Consider the following 6,479-nt stretch of genomic DNA (forward strand, 5'->3'; position numbering starts at 1 on the left):
CTCATCCCCAATATGCATGCGAATTTGATGATAACCCGATTTTAAATCAATCTTAGTAAAAAGACTACATCCATACAATTCATCAAGCATATCATCTAATCTGGGAATTGGATGCCTATACTTTATAGTTATCTTGTTTATAGCCCTACAATCAACACACATACGCCAAGAACCATCTTTCTTAGGTACAAGAATAACTGGAACAGAACAAGGACTCAAACTTTCACGTACATACCCTTTAGCAAGGAGTTCACTTACTTGCCTTTGTATCTCTTCAGCCTCCTTTGGATTAGTCCTATAAGCTGGTCGGTTTGGAATGGGCGCGCCAGGAATGAAGTCAATCTTGTGTTAAATCCCTCTAAGTGGTGGCAAACTACTAGGCTTCTCCTCGGAAAATAAATCTTCAAACTCTTGCAAAAGCACAACAAAATCACTAGGCAAAGAAGGGTTAAGCATGTTAGTAAAGTAACAAGATCCCTTGCACATAAGTACAAGAACAGTCTGGTTAGAGATCAAAACATTCCTAGCCTCACTTGATCTAACATACAAGCTTACTGATTTGGCTTTTCTCTCTTTTTTTTCTCTAGGCTGAGTGTTACTCTCTTGCTTTTCCCTCAAGCTCTTTTTTTCACTTGATTCTTTTTCAATCTCTGCTTTTGCATCAGCCTCTTGCCTTTTCTTTTCAAGTTTGCAATGATCAATAAATACATCTTTTGGAGACAATGGAATAAGAGTAGTTTTTCTACCGTTGTGAGTAAAAGAGTATCGATTTGCATACCCATCATACATTACCCGACGATCAAATTGCCAAGGCCTCCCCAGTAGTAAATCTCCAACATGCATGGATACAACATCGCATAAAACATCATCAACATATTTTCCAATAGTAAAGGAAACAAGAGTTTGTTGAGTTACCCGTACTTCCCCACAATCATTCAACCATTGAAGCTTGTAGGGTCTTGGATGTGATTGTGTCTTTAAATTAAGTCTTTTGACCAGAATGAAACTCACAACATTGGTGCAACTACCACTATCAATTACAACACTACATGGTACAGATTGAACAAGACACCGAGTTTGAAACAAGTTCTCCCTTTGGTCTAGACCATCCTCCTTAATGTGGGTGTTTAGAGCTCGTCGAGTAACCAAAGATATATGTGTAGGGTCCTCTTCACTAAACTCCTCACTCTCATCAGTTTTCTCATTTATGTCGTCATGTGCCTCGTCATCCGTAACAATTTCTCCCTCCTTGATGGTCATAATTCTTGCATTTGGGCAATCTCTACTATAGTGTCCTACCCCTTGACATCTCCAACACTTTAAATCTCTATTTCGAACATTAGACTTTTCTACTTTTTCTTTCCCTGTTCTAGAACTCTCCCCTTTCTCAAATTTAGCTTGAGGCTTCACATTAATCTCTTGATTTCTATGCGTATAATCAATGTTCTTACTATCCCTTTTCCATGTAGAAGTAGAATTGAAAAAAGTTTTAGAAGAATACCGTTGAGACCTTCGTTGGATTTGCCTCTCGATCTTAATTGCAATGTGCAACAACTTCTCAATATTAGAATAAGGCTGTAAATCAGTCTTGTCCGCAATCTCTGTGTTTAACCCATTAAGAAACCGCGCCATGAGAGCCTCCATGTCCTCATCGAGTTCAAGTCGATCCATCAATGTATCCATCTCCTTGTAATAATCCTCCACAGATTTGCGTCCTTGTTTCAATGCTTGAAGCTTTTGCTCCATGTCCCGGTGAAAATATTGTGGAACAAAACGCTTCCTCATGGACTCTTTGAACTCGACCCATGAATCAATTGGTGCTTCAAGATTTCTTCTCCTACTTGACATCAATTTATCCCACCAAATTTGAGCATATTGTTTGAATTGAGCAATGCATAACATTACCTTCTTTTCATCACTAAAATTATGACAGTTGAACACCGACTCCACCGTTTTCTCCCATTGAAGGTACTCCTCTGGATCGGTTTTGCCATAAAACTTGGGAAGTTTTAATTTGATGCTCCCCACGTTACGATCAATTCTATCATCATAAGGAACTCGTTGTTGTAAATTATGATACCTTCTTCCATGGTCTCTCCCTTGCATCAAGCCATGACCAATCACATGTGGATTATCCTCGTGGTGATCAGAATTGTCGCCCTCATATGTATCGGTTGAGGGCGTAGGTAGTGGAATCCTCTGTCGAGCTCGATTTTGAATCTCCAATCTGCCTATTCGATCAGTCAACTCTTCTATTCCTCGAATTAGTCTTTCCATGGTTCGTTGTTGGGCTTCTCTCAATCGTGCATCAGTAATGTCAGTATTGTCCTCTGGATTTTCCATGCTACAAAAAAAAAAGGTAAAAGAAAGAAAAAAAAAGGACCTCACAAGCACTCCCTCACGTGTATTCACTCGTAAATGTAGTTCACTCGTGTTTAGCACTCAACACTCGAATCAATGTGTCACTCCCTTACAAACTCACCCTCACAATTGAGCACACACAAATCACACTCCAAAAAAACAAATTGGGATGTGAGACAAGCTATGTTATAGAGCTAAGTGCAATTCAAAGTGAATAGATAGCACACTCAAGACATACACAAGGGTATTGAAGGAGCAATCCGAATAACGACAAAGAAACGAATTAAAGAAAGAAAATGATTAAGGACTAATGTAGACGTAGTAACATATGAGAGTTACATATAATAATCAAGAGGAAAAGAAAAAAAAAAAAGACATTTAACATCAATATGCTTTCTTTCTTTCAATGATTTTTTTTTTCTTCTAATTGGTAAAATATAATCAATTTACCAACAAGAAAATTGATTTAGAAGATCTTAAAGAAGAACAAAGTGTTGATAAGATCCAGATCTAACACTTTAAAGAACATAAGATTTTTTTTTTTTTTTGTTATATATTTTTGTGATAGAACATGAACATTCTACACAAACTGAGAAAAAAAAAATTATAAGAGAATTAAAAGAGATAAGCACAATGAAACATATATCCGATCTTGAGCCTGAAGCTCTGATACCAAATGATATGGAAAATCAACCCAAGGGAAAGTATGGAACGGATTACCTTGATGATCAAGATCAAGAGTAAAGAAAACTCGTTTCTAAACTCGTGATTCGAATCACTCCACAAGAGGTTTGATCAATACCACTTGAATGACTCTACATGCAAGTTCTAAACACAAGAATTTGCAAAGAAAGTTTAGCTCTCAACAAAGCTAAAATAGAAATTCTATTCTTAATTCCAAAATCTGATGTCTAATCAAAGAAAAGAAGGCTTTATATAGCCCTTACAACCTTAACCTATGGATATATAACTCCCAAATTAAATGGGCTAGTTAATGGTGGAATATAGTAACCTATGTGGGTTACAATATAACCTTAACTCCTATATTTAAAACTAGCTTAAATATGACAAACAAATATTTAAACTATAATAAAATAATGCAATTAATAAAATGTGCTTATTGACTCATCGTTGGACTAGTTTCATAAATTCAATGGAGTTCATTAAATGCAACTTAAAGTGCATTTAATTCATCTCTTTCTTGAAGCTCAACTTTGCACAACATATAAGGGAGGTCTCCAGCGTCTTCTAGAATTTCCTTTGATGAGCTCACCATAGCTTGAATATAACTGTATAAGGTTTGTTGTAGCTTCTTAGCTCTCGTCCTTGTAATTGGACCTTCAGGTATGGAAATTCCTTGGTCGTGGTTCATATCATTAACCATAAAGAATCTCTTAACCATCCCAGCAAATAAGTAAGTGAAAGATGAATGAAACTGTGAAACGTTACCCTGCCATACACAATGTGATGTGCTTCCAGTGCCAATCTAAAGTAGCCAATGGTATTTCACATCCAGAAAACGGCCAAAGGCGTCTCAAGCTGAAATATAACAAGTACCACCTCGTCCCAGACCAAGGAAAACTATAACCAAAATCCTTTTTATCCAGCATTCATTTGGAACCATGTCCATCTAAAGCACCTTTTACTAAGATCAATGTAGTTATATGTAACCCTAAAGCAATAGCATGATGAACCAATCAGTCTCCGGGCCCTATTGGGAAGAATAGTGCATTACTATTTAACAGCATTGAACGTCAGGCCTCTTGTTGAAGATAAAAGGATATCGAACCTATATTCAGTTTGACCATGAGCAGATTGAATCTATTGGGCAAATATGGGTGTCGATTAAGATTTCTTTCTCCGGAGTACCAAAAGCAAGCATGACATCATTATGAACGAACCTAAAGCCCCAAAGTATGGAACCCCCCAGAAAAAGGCTGGCCCAACTTCAATGGGATATATATATGATAGCTTCTTTTCTTTATGGTCTAACATTCTTGCCAATACATTACATTATCCTCATTCTGTTTGGTATTGTAATTGTGAATGTTTGATTAATCCACCACACCTAAATGGTGTGAAAGTTATCGTATTTATAATCAAATAAATTACAAGGATATGGAAATAGTAATAAATGGAAATAACAATAAATGGAAAGATACATATGATAATAAGGCAAATATTAGATATTTGCCTTATAATAAAATATCAAATATATATGGTAAACTATAATTTATTACTAAATATCCTTAACACCCCACCGCAAGCTAAGCGTCGGATTTAAACGAACGTGAAGCTTGAATCTGAAAAATTCAAAGAAGTTGAGAAACACTTTTCATGAAGATGCTAACAACCCGGTTCTTGGCCATCAAAAATTGCAGAGGGATCGCCGCTCAGCGGCGATGCTGCCTTGGCTTCGGCGAGTTTATGTCTAACCCATGAAGAGGGATTGTCGCTTAGCGACGATGCTGCCTTGGCTCTGGTGAGAATATTTCTAACCCCAAGAAGTAGAAAGGGAAACCTAGAGCAAGGGACAAAGACAATGTTGAAGCCGGAAGAGTCGCCACATTGGGCGAAGGAGCCAATTTTGGCGAGAAGGGCAGTTGGAAGAGTCACCTCATCGGGCGAACAAGCCAATTTTGGCAGGAAGGGCGGCGGCAACTTGGTTGGCGAATAGGCCAGTGCGGCACCCAGATTCCGAAGGTAAATCTCTGCAAAAGGTTGATAGGTTTAGGTTAGGGTTTATGGGAAGGATGAAGGTTGATTGGGAAGAAAATGAGAGAGACTATATTGGCCAAGGGGAAAACCGATTTGGTTGGAAAAGGTGAGGTAGAGTATGACGAAAGGTGATTTGGAGGTCAATAGGGTGGAGCCGAAGAGTAATCAATTGGCTCCGACTACGGCAGCCATGAAGACTGCCCCTGCGGCGTCAAAACCAGCAGGGGTGGTGGAGAAGAAGATTAGAGGATTCAAAAGCCATTGAAAAGAAAGGATCGGGGTTGTTAAACCGAGAGGGCTCTGATACCATGTGAATGTTTGATTAATCCACCACACCTAAATGGTGTGAAAGTTATCTTATTTATAATCAAATGAATTACAAGGATATGGAAATAGTAATAAATGGAAATAACAATAAATGGAAAGATACCTATGATAATAAGGCAAATATTAGATATTTGCCTTATAATAAAATATCAAATATAATATATATGGTAAACTATAATTTATTACTAAATATCCTTAACACCCCACCGCAAGCTAAGCGTCGGATTTAAACGAACGTGAAGCTTGAATCTGAAAAATTCAAAGAGGTTGAGAAACACTTTTCATGAAGATGCTAACAACCCGGTTCTTGGCCATCAAAAATTGCAGAGGGATCGCCGCTCAGCGGCGATGCTGCCTTGGCTTCGGCGAGAATATGTCTAACCCATGAAGAGGGATTGTCGCTTAGCGACGATGCTGCCTTGGCTCTGGTGAGAATATTTCTAACCCCAAGAAGTAGAAAGGGAAACCTAGAGCAAGGGACAAAGACAATGTTGAAGCCGGAAGAGTCGCCACATTGGGCGAAGGAGCCAATTTTGGCGAGAAGGGCAGTCGGAAGAGTCACCTCATCGGGCGAACAAGCCAATTTTGGCAGGAAGGGCGGCGGCAACTTGGTTGGCGAATAGGCCAGTGCGGCACCCAGATTCCGAAGGTAAATCTCTGCAAAAGGTTGATAGGTTTAGGTTAGGGTTTATGTGAAGGATGAAGGTTGATTGGGAAGAAAATGAGAGAGACTATATTGGCCAAGGGGAAAACCGATTTGGTTGGAAAAGGTGAGGTAGAGTATGACGAAAGGTGATTTGGAGGTCAATAGGGTGGAGCCGAAGAGTAATCAATTGGCTCCGACTACGGCAGCCATGAAGACTGCCCCTGCGGCGTCAAAACCAGCAGGGGTGGTGGAGAAGAAGATTAGAGGATTCAAAAGCCATTGAAAAGAAAGGATCGGGGTTGTTAAACCGAGAGGGCTCTGATACCATGTGAATGTTTGATTAATCCACCACACCTAAATGGTGTGAAAGTTATCTTATTTATAATCAAATAAATTACAAGGATATGGAAATAGTAATAAATGGAAA

This window comes from Cucurbita maxima, unplaced genomic scaffold (genome assembly GCF_002738345.1).
Source record: "Cucurbita maxima cultivar Rimu unplaced genomic scaffold, Cmax_1.0 Cma_Scf00184, whole genome shotgun sequence".
NCBI classification, from domain to species: Eukaryota; Viridiplantae; Streptophyta; class Magnoliopsida; order Cucurbitales; family Cucurbitaceae; genus Cucurbita; species Cucurbita maxima.